At 43.9% G+C, this 11012-nt stretch overlaps 1 long non-coding RNA gene across 1 annotated transcript; it reads left to right on the forward strand.

Moving 5' to 3' along the window:
• The first annotated feature begins 1278 nt into the window (after positions 1-1278).
• On the forward strand, positions 1279-6147 carry LOC131889435 (uncharacterized). The gene is made up of 2 exons (XR_009374204.1): positions 1279-1552; positions 1655-6147. It is a non-coding gene; the product is annotated as an uncharacterized LOC131889435 (long non-coding RNA).
• Positions 6148-11012: the final 4865 nt, after the last annotated feature.

The raw sequence follows: 11012 nt of genomic DNA on the forward strand, positions 1-11012 counted from the left end.
ACGTGACAATTTTAGAACAGACGTTTTGGCGAAATAAGTGCCTTGAGATCCACGGTTATCAAACCCAGAAGCAGTGTTCTCCTTCATCGACCAGGCACCGCTCTTGAATATACATATGTGCGTATTAATGCAAGTGTCGCAATTCCGATATATATAACTCAATCACAAAACAGACTGCGGATCAGTATTCACCTCTTAAGAAAACGGTTAATGCTCTAAAACACTTCCCAAAGTCTCTGGCATTTTCATGATCTCCAGTCACGGGTGTATATGCGAGTTTCACAACTTGTCCACCTGATAACTGGATCACTTTCCCTTAAGCCTATAATTTTCTATTCTTCCACATGACCGTTTCGAATGTTCCCCGTAGCACATTCAGGGCTCTCAACCAACGAGGAGTTATTATTCAGTTATCGTGTTCATTTGTCCGGGATTCAATCCATGGTGAGTGCCCGTCATACCGAAAGGCATTCCATTGATATTCTTTTATGAATGAGCGTTGTCTCTCGAGTCCATTTTCGAGATCCGTCATTGTCGCTCACGTATTTGAGAATCGATGGCCCATGATGCGTTTCTCTGAATGATCATAATACTCGAGGAGTAGATTCTGGCTTCATTCATCATAGGGTAGATATTGTACTTGTAGGTCGGGTGAAGTCCGTCAGGAGGTGAGCTATCAATACAAACCCAAGAGTGTCCCCACCGAGTGAGTTCATCGAGATAAATGATGGAGCATCCCCCGTCCGTCCCCAACGGAGATGACCTTTCTAGAGTCATGAGAATCAGGGATGCTAATGATTTTTGTCCTCGGACGGCCCCCCTCGACAACAATCTTCGACCATCTTGTGGTTCTTTCCTTTCACGAGATTGGGGCCAAATATAAAGATCTCCACCATAGATCATTAACCGCCCAATTCGATGGCGAGTCGCAAGTCATCCCCATTCGAAGCTTTCGACGAAGCCAATCTCAGCCTGCCGAGGCTGTGAGAGAGTTTTCTCTAGTGTATACCTAAAAAGAAGAAGCAAAGAAAAGAAATCCACGATCAAACGCCCCCAGGCCAATTGCAAGTGACAAGATTCTCTTTCTTTCCCTCCGTTCTTTGATGCAGGAGGAGAACGTACAGTACGTGGTGCGGCTTGTTGAATGTGGAGGGAAAAAAGGAGGATTGGAGGGAGTGAACAGAAGTCGCGACCCAGGGAGTCGCGTAATTGTGTAGCTCCCTGTCAGAAGCATTTACTACAACAGCATCGACTAGTGCTACACAATACACATACACACGTAAACGCTCGAAATCTCTTTCTTTTGGACGGAAGCCATTATCATCCACATCCAGTTCAAGAAAACCTAGTGCCGTCGTTACAATGCAAAAGTGAACGACCGATTAAGCGGCTTGAAATGGTCCGCATTGATGGCTGCTTGTTCAGCCCAAGTTTGTATACCAAGTTTGGCAGCGTGTGAGGTTGGAATTTGCCGATTTTAGTCGCTCATGATTGGTGAGTGTTGAAGGGATAAAGACAACCGGTCATACACTACTTGTCCGATTCGGAAAAGGTAATGCAAAGCTTGTACAAAAAGTCCATGCCTGTCGTGTGCATAGATCTATTCACGTTGTCACCTCTCTCTCTCTCTTTCTTTCTCCTCGTTCTCTCCTAGCTTTATGACGAGCCTGAGGGCGAAAGAAATCACAGCAATAGATTTCTTAATTGGGAAAATGAGCTGTTTCACCGTGTTCACTTAGGCCGGAGGGCCACCGGGCATCACTTGTCACATGGAAACAATTGGACCTCGAATTGTAAATGTGTAATTGGTCTCCAAAGGCCGTGCCCTCAATATTTATGGCTTTGGTTTTGGAAAAGCGCTTGTGCTCTGCCCCAATAGCTCCGCACCGTCCGTGTGGCTCGAATTATGAAGGAATTTGGTCTCATCTTTTTTACCAGCTCACCTACCGCCAGAACGGCTTCTTCAACTTGCACAGCTACTAGGTTCTGGTCCTGGACATGGGGTGGACTTGACCAATTTCGATCTGAAGCCCTGATAAGGGCTTAGAGAACGGCCCTCGTTCTCGCCTGCATGCAGAATCCATTACTCTGAATTGCTTCTTCGAACTTGCCTCGTTGTGGTGGTGCTCAAGCCGGCCGATGAGAGGAGAACGAGGCAAGAAGTGGTCAAAAATTATCTCGAGTTTGAATCCTTTCTGGTCTTGCCATCCACAGGCTGTCTCATCGATGTCGATATCTACCCGGGAGTTGACCTGTGAAGTGATGAATGACAATGTAAAGGCAAAAGTTGATCTGAGAGCCCCAATACCCATTGAAAAAAAGGATATCGGAATTCCCGATCAGAAAACAAGACTTGCTTCTGATGGACCAGGAGTGAATGAGTGAGAGAGAGAGAGAGAGGAAATTATCAAGCATCACTATTGCATTTATTTCAACACTCGCCGCTCCAATTGCCCTCCAAAAGGTGCATCAAAGTTTGAAACGCTCGAAAAGCACTTGCTTTTTTCCTCTTCTTTCCTCGTCTTTTTCCCGGGGTCAAACTCGTGTAAAGTTGACTTGATCTTTTTTTCTCGGCTTCTTCGGTGTTCTGAAATGTCTGAGGCAGACTTGGAATGGGAACTATTTTCCTAACGAACCCGATTTTCGGGCTATCTCTCTCAAAATGCAGTTCAGATTTTGGTGGCCGCTTAATGATTCCGTGGCTTTTTGGGAGGCATGAAGACGATTCAAAAATTAAAAAAAAAAACCTCTCGCTTACGCACAAAGATTTAGGGGATCGAATGTACGGACGTGTCCTCCCCTCATCTCTATTGTTTTGAAGGGCACAATGTCCGAGGTAACTTGGTTGAGGAGATCGTTTTGTGCGGTAATTCTGGTCGGCCATGTCCGCAGATTCGCGCTTAAATTTGAGATATCTCCGAAATTTGGGCCATGATGAGAGAAGACGTTAATGCTAAGCGACAGGTTAGTCATTGATAAATCGTTGTCAACAAGTTGTTTCAGACAAAACCTTATTCCATTAGTAGGATCGGGATAAGATTCCGAGTCCACGGAGCGATCTACATTTGGATTTACGGTTCTCTTCATCCTTGTTTGGGTTGTGGTGATCATGGTGGTGGACTCGATGCTGTCGATATTTTGAGCCCCTGGTTCACATGAGCAAGCCATGCATAGGGCGGCCAAAACGGGAGCTCCCAGGGCGATGATCGTCCTCTTGCCGAAACCGCCAAAGCCGCTATAGTTTTCTTCGGCGATCATCGCCCTTCGCTGCGTACACACATACACACACTACTCATTCTGACTTGAGCATCCAAACCGATCTCCAAGCCTCACCACGATCAAAGCGAAGGAAGAAAGAGTCGGAGAAGAGCCAACTGCTGTCAATTAGAACGATGAATTATAGACTTTGGTCGAGCACGCCAAACTTGGGAGATCTGTGGACGATTTCTTCGTTTTCCCTCTTCAGTCCACAATGCACAAGCTAGCCACTTCTCTTCTCCCCACCGCCTTCCAGACAAAACATGACGTTAGTGTAGTACCTCCAAATTAGGGATGCATAGGGAGCCCAAAACAGGGAGAGACCTCGCGTCTTGTCTCGGATTAAGGAAATCAAAGTGTTCGGAGCGATAATCTCCCGGAAGAGTTTAGTCAACCTCGAATTTCAGGGGACTACCCAATGATGGCAGTAATCCAAGACCAATGACTGTCACAGGGGTTGAAGAACCGGCGGGAATCCACGAGAAAAGAGACGAAACTGGATCTTGGCCAAATGAGAAACGCTCGAGAGCAAACGAAATCCCCTTTCCTCAAACCTGGTAGAGTTCATCGAGGACCAATGATGAGCTCTTTACTAGCAGCTGATTTGTGGACCAAGCATTGTGTCTCAATTCTTCGAAAACAACTTGAATAATCCAATTCAAATAAGGGCCATTCACTATTTGTGTGAGCGTTTGAAGTGAGTCAAATTGAAAAACATTTTTTTTTGATCTCGGAAGTTTGGCAGAGATATCATTAGGGAGTGGCGGATGGATGAGCACGAGCTCAAAGGAGCGATAGAGGGAGAACAGGGGAGGAGGATGAGCAAGCTGATCACAACGACGGGGTCGAGGATGATTATGGAAATCCCTGCATTTTCTTAGCGCACGTGTTCCGTCTCAAGACAAGCTTGGACACTCCCCCGGGTCTTATTTGTCCGGGAGAGCACGGTTTGTCGTCATTGTTCTCCCGTGGCTCGTAAACAACTGGAGCAAAAACAAACCTGTCTCTTCTTCTATGAACTAATTCTACTCTATCTGAAGACATGACAAGTGAAATTTCATCAATGCACCACCCTTCAAAGCTGTACCCGGATCATCAACATCGTTATCATCCATCCACCTACTATTCCAGTGCTTTGGGCTACTCCTGAATCAGGCCTCGGGTGATTTGAATCTCGAGAAAGTAGGAAATCAAATCCCTCGGCGCCAACCCACGAGAAAGAGGGAGTGTCAAGGGTGTCGGGATTTGGGACTGGGGAACGACAGATGAGACGCGAAATGAATGAGTGAGTACCGGGGCGGGTACCACACTTGACATGGATATCAAACTTAGGCCACTTCCGCCTCGGTCTCCGTCGTCGTCGACTCATTTCCCTCAGGTCAAAACGTAAAAACGCCACATGTGTATCCACTACATACAGTATTGTCTACTGGCCGTGCCAGAACTCGGCATGTCACTCTACTTGTTCTCTGAGATGTTGAGAAAAAGCCACATTGAACATTCTTGAGTGCGGGTCTGGGGATCTGGATTGCGCCTTAGACGTACCTCCTCACAAATGTGTCATGTCTCTGCTCCTGTTTGATGTTCTTCTCACATAGTTCACAATCATTTGTCTCCTCGTGAATCTTTGTCAGCATCTCGTGAATAAAGTTTCCTCAATAGGAAAAAAAATACGCCGAATGAACGGTCCAGGAAGTGAGTCGAATGTGGGAAAAAAGCGATGCTCATGAAAGATCGAGGGTCTGTGTCTCCATTCGTCCCACAACGTCCAAGCAGGCGTTCACGTGGCGGATCAGAACTTTTTTTCCGGGGTTGATTGGGTCCGGGTGGAACGGATGGATTAACTTGCTTGTTGAATGAAATTAGTGTTAAGAACCTCATCATGAAGCATTTTTGTACAATATGAGGGAATTTATGAACTCGCAAACTGCCAATTCACGCCACGCCGCAGCGTGGGCAATAAAGTGCAATCAGGCGAGACAATGCAATCCTTGCACTTGGATAAGAACCGTGTGTTCAAACTCCCTCGGATGTGGAAATCCAGAACAAAACCTAGCTTTTTAAAGCAGATCCGCAAGCCAACTGACAAAATATCATTTCTCTATCTCCTGGTAGACAGGACCTCATTTCTTCTGCCGGCTTTTTGCCTCTGATATCAGAATTATTCAGGCTCCCTCGTGAGGATGAACAATAAACGCTTACAACAACTGCTACTACTACCACCACCATCACCATCACTGCCCTTACCGGGCATCCTTCTCCTGCCTCTGGAACAACTGGTTTAGTACCCAATAACAGAGCCAACCGCCACCCTCAGTACGACTACCAAAAAAAGAATCACTCCGAATTTGATTGAGTGTATACGATGGACTAGAATTGTTTCCTTCCCCCTGGTCCTGGATAGGCAGCCGATCGCTCGAAGTGGTCCGGACATCATTTATGGTAAAGTAGCAAAAAAACCTACAATACAATTTTCCCCCGGAGGGGGTGACTCACGTTAGTCCACCAGACACTTCTGCGAGTGAGCTCATACAATACGAATCGGGTCCCACTGTGACACCCTGCTGCCCGAAACCTCAATTCTCCACGAAGAAGAAAAAAAAAACCTTTTTTTTTTCGCCGGCAAAGCCACGCCCATGTGATAACAAGCTCATGAGAACAGTCAGGGGCATGCAAAACTTCTCGAGTGGAGACCGACTGGCTTGAACGTCGCGATGATGATGAGGGAGAACACTGTAAGTGTGTGGGAACATTGACCGACATTAAGAGACTCGGTGGAAATCTTTCCTACTTAATTTTTAGCACTGCTACGTATATTTGGGATGATATCACAAACAACTGTGTTTTACAATCTTCCATATTGATTAATAAATGAATATTTTCCTGCTTGATGTAGATATTGATTTTGAGTCCCACAATAATTGTCCAATTAATCACTCTAACCCGCCTGGGCATAAAAAAATAGCTAAAGCCAAGTAGCATAATTGGTACAATTGTTATTAACAATACGTTTTCTTCTTATTCGTGTTCCTAGCCTTCTTTCTTACTGCACTCTACCCTATATCAATCGAGTTCCGTGTGATGCAGAGAGTTCAAGAGGGGTTCTTCGTTTAGGCTTTTCCCCCTAGGAACGATTCCACCATGTGGACTCTCTGCTTCTACTATTACCACTAGTTCTGCTCCTACTACTCTTACTTCTACTACTACTACTACTACCCCTGCTACCATTACTCCTGCTGCTACTACTACTACTTCTACTATGGCGTAGTTCGTAGAATTCCCCGACAGTATTTGCCGTTGTTCCCCCTCATCTCCCTAGGTTGCTCGTCGCCTGTTAGTCAGCTTACTTGTTCCTATTGGAAAACCTCTAACGAGCACCTCAATTGGCTTCGTTAAACGCTACAACAATATTTAAGTGGGGAGCTCCTCCTCATCCAGGTTATGAAAACGATGAAAAAACACTGGGATAGATATGAATAATAGGATCTTGACGTAGTGTCATATGTGATGATACTAGTTTCAAACCTAAGAAAAAATCCCAGTCCTCGACTCCGAGGTTGGCACACTTAATTAAGGAGGAAATTCTGCCATTCCTTGGAGCCATTCATCATGCCATTACTCAACTCCACGAATTCCACTCGGATAACCTTGACTTCTGTAACATCGCCTCCCTCGAGAACGACCTCACTCGCTCACTCTCTCTCACCATTTGTATGTATTCATTTCTCGTAAACCCACACGAGAACTTCGAACCAATATCCTCTACTAGAATCTCAAGTAGATGATCGCATTCATTTGAGAAACTTGTCAGACAACGACAGAGAGCCATGTTTCCATAGCGCTATCATCCAAAAGTTGTTTACTCGTACCATAGGGAAACAAAACTTTTAGGCCACTCCACTCCACTTTTGTTTAAGGAATATTGGAACTAACACTTGTAATGTGTATCGTATTCGCGGGGTTGATCCTTCCATTTAGGTTAAGAGGAGGCTGGCAATGAACCCTCCGTTTTTGGGGGGGGATGCTGGAATATAATCAGAATGTGTGGAGGAATTCCACGGGTCATTGGAACTCCCATTCCTCATAGGGAGAAGCACTCGCATGAAGATTGGTCTCACAAATGTCCTTGGCATGGTCGGAAACCCTATAAAACTGAGAATAGTTGCTTTGGTTTCTGGCAATAAATTGGCGTAATATTTTTATCAACCGAAATAAATCGTCTAGAAATGAGCCAAGTGAGGTTTGTAGGTCACTCTTAATGAATAGATTACTGATTGAAAGGATCGTAATTCAAAATTTGATTAAAACTTGTTAGACGCGAGTTTTCGAAAGAATAGTGAAAGTTTAGTATTTGCAGTATGTACGTTTTTAATGGCGTTACTTAATTTACCATTTATTTGCCAGTACATGAAGGCAAATGTTTTGAGATTACGGATATCGAACCTCAATAGTAAAATCTAGTTGCTCACTTTTTGGCTCCATCTCGACATGGAATTTTCTTTATGCGGGATTATAACAATTGTATTTTGATTAACGGCTGATTCAACAGCAACAATATGGCTTTCAAAATGCTTCCTCGTCACAGAAGTTATTTTTTTCCCTTCTTTTTGCCAAAACAGGAAAAGTTGTTCAATCAGTTTTCAATTAGTGATTGGTTAAAGTTTTTTGCTAGCAGTCAAAACAAATTAGTTTGGTGTTTCACACAATGAACTAAAATCAACGCAACAAATAGTAGTTCATTAAAAAAAGGATAACTCGTCTCTCCCTTAATTGTGCTCTAGTTTTGATTAATAAACGACTAAGGGTGCATGCCTCTGGCAAATTGAACTGCTCTTTTATGACCAAAAGACGAAAACAAAGGGAGAAAAATGGCTAATAGATTGGCAAATAATTTGACAAATAACAACCAAAGTGGCAAATTACTTGACAACACAATAGGAAACGAACATCGAGAACTTATACAAGAAAAAAAATCAACGAGTTTGACTGATCCAAGGATACCTTTAACAGGAGGATAGGACATGGTAATAGGCGAAGCTAGGCCATTTTGCGTAACAATATTTCAGCTCCCCAAAAGTCACAAGGGATACTGCCATACAATATAAAAAACGACTAAAATAAAACAAATCGTGTTTTTACGACAAAATGTTGAGTTATCGTGCTTCAAATGGAAATATCGAAATTTTGTTTTTATATTAAAAAGTCTGGAGTTTTAAGAATAGCTAATTATGAATATAATAAAAGAAGTGCAGTTTGGTCTCAAATGACAGTACCTTACTGCCTGTTTCTATTAATGACCCGGTCAAAAAGGTGTGACAAAAAGGAAAATCGGCCTAGCTCCGCTGAAGTTCCCTCCAATAGTTGAAGATCTTTCACAGCCGTCATAGATTAGATTTGAATTAGTCATAGACATTTAATTTGATAGCTCTTTGCCTTGAAGAGTTTATCAAGATATAACATTCAAACCTCGATGCCGGATGTTATTTTTGGGAGTAGTAACTTAGAGCTGTTTCCTAGCACAACAGAGGTCCCCAGTTCGATGCTCCTCTCCGAGCGTTTTCAAGGAAGGTTTTGAGACGCTAGCTACACCCACAGATCTGATCAACAATCTGATACTGGTCATGACACAGATAATGTGATGGTTGACTTTGTTAGCCGGGCAAGGCGCACCCACCTTAACACCGAAAACCAAAGAAAAGGAATCGACACATTTTTGCATCATTTGACCTTTTTTACACCCTCAAGAAAAATCGGGCATGAAAGGTTGGCTGATTTGAAACTTTTAGAAAAAGTGGTAAGAAACTAGAAAAGTGGCAAATAGGCCCCCAAACGGGTATATTTGCTAATCTCGAATTAGCTAGATTTCTGTACCTCTACCAACTTGTACATTAATAAAGGCTCTGCTAACTATCAAACACGTACGTAGACTTCATACTGTCGATCTACATAGTCTCAAACAACCATTCAAAGGCCTTCTTTGACGTTTGACTACCAATATCCCTTCAAGTTCATCAGACTCAGCATCGAAGAGGACCAAATCCGGAGATTTTAATATCCTTATGAAAGGGACGACGATGATGATGATGATGGTAATGGGGAGGAGAGGATGCTGCGCTCGGATATCCAGTATCTAATGAAGGAGGCGTGTGAGTGCTCACGTTGCTGCCATCGGACCTGACTTTTTCACCCCTTTCAATCACATTGGCAAGTGACATGTTGAAGCACTTCCATCGTGTCTGTTGCACTCTCCTCGAAGCCAATGGCAGTCGAAGCAGTGGAGAAAAGATCCATCATAGATGACACACTTCCGCGTTGGACGTGACAACGACAACGCTCGCTCACAACTCAAACAACTCAAACTTGAAACTCGAGTTTCACATTTCGCTTTAACAAGACAGTGGTTGGTTGTGTGGCACTCTTTGCCAATCTGCCAGTATACACCACGATCCACTTTGGGTCGTCCTTTGGGATCACTTTTCGGCAAAGCCGTTCGAACCCCTCGCTCAAAGGATCATCCAATGTTTGGTTTGTCATGCGAGATTTATCTTGGAAAGGGAATTTCGATTCTTGAAGATCGTGGACTCGATCCATAAAACATCTTTGAGCTATGAATTTATGCGCACGCTCTCCTCTTCGAGCATGTCCGAAAAGCTTCTCAAAAACGACCTGAAGAAGCCGGAGAATCCATTTCATCCAAGAAATTAAGCGTTCTCCGTGTCGAATTTCTAAGTAGATGGGCGGAGAAGGGCTACTGTCAGCCTCTACAAATATTAATCTTAAAACCAGGAATTATGACTCGTCCGCTAAACTAATATTCTATTATCCATTACCAATCTGTTTGGAAAGGATAATCCATTCCTTGGAGTCCGAAGTTGGAATTCCGGCTCGAAACAAGAGTTCACACGAGTAGTCCCCTAGGAACGGCTCTGATCGGAATCCTTCCGGTTCGATATTTCGATTGGATCTCTTTGGTTGCCAGCTCTTTACTTGGTAATCTGTGAATGATGAATAAGCAGCACTGCCCTTGGACACTTGTGTAAATCTGGAGCCATTTTTTTTTTCACATTAGCATAAGCTCTTTCAATGGATAGCATTGTGCTAGCACTTGTTCTAGTTCTCTGGTTGTGGAGGAATAATCAATTCATGCGAAGAAGTTGTAAGATTGAATTTTGACATCCAAAGTGAGTTATGTATTGGTCCAGCCCTCTCATGGTATTCTTCCCAGCCATATTTATGGTCTTTCAAACTGACCAGAAGAAACGAAACGTCTTGAAGAAGGGTTGAAGAGAGAGGCCAACGGACTGAAGCTGCCCTGTTGAAGCAAACGGTCAGTCAGACTACCAATTTTATTGCTTTCAACAAGAATTAATTGCCCTTCGACTCCAGCCACCGAGGAGAGGAGATTGTGGATTGATCGAAATAATTAGAGCCCAAGCCAGACCAAGTCAGTACAATACATACAGGAGGAGTGGCCACCTCCATTTCTTGTTTGTGCTTTTGGCCAGAAATTCGATAGCCTCTTGAGATCATGGCGGGAGTATCCAATTCTTGGCCAGTCATTGGCTTTATGATCGAATGATTACCCCCACCATCACCTTCATCATCAGCCAGTCAATCAGCCAGCCAGCCATCCTTCGCCGCCACCACCACCATCACCCTCAACGATGTTTTGTGTTTCGGGATGGATCTACTCCACACTACATAGAGCGGCGGGAGTGCCAGCAATGGGCGTTCATCCATTTCTCAGTTAATTA

Source organism: Tigriopus californicus, chromosome 10 (genome assembly GCF_007210705.1).
Source record: "Tigriopus californicus strain San Diego chromosome 10, Tcal_SD_v2.1, whole genome shotgun sequence".
NCBI classification, from domain to species: Eukaryota; Metazoa; Arthropoda; class Copepoda; order Harpacticoida; family Harpacticidae; genus Tigriopus; species Tigriopus californicus.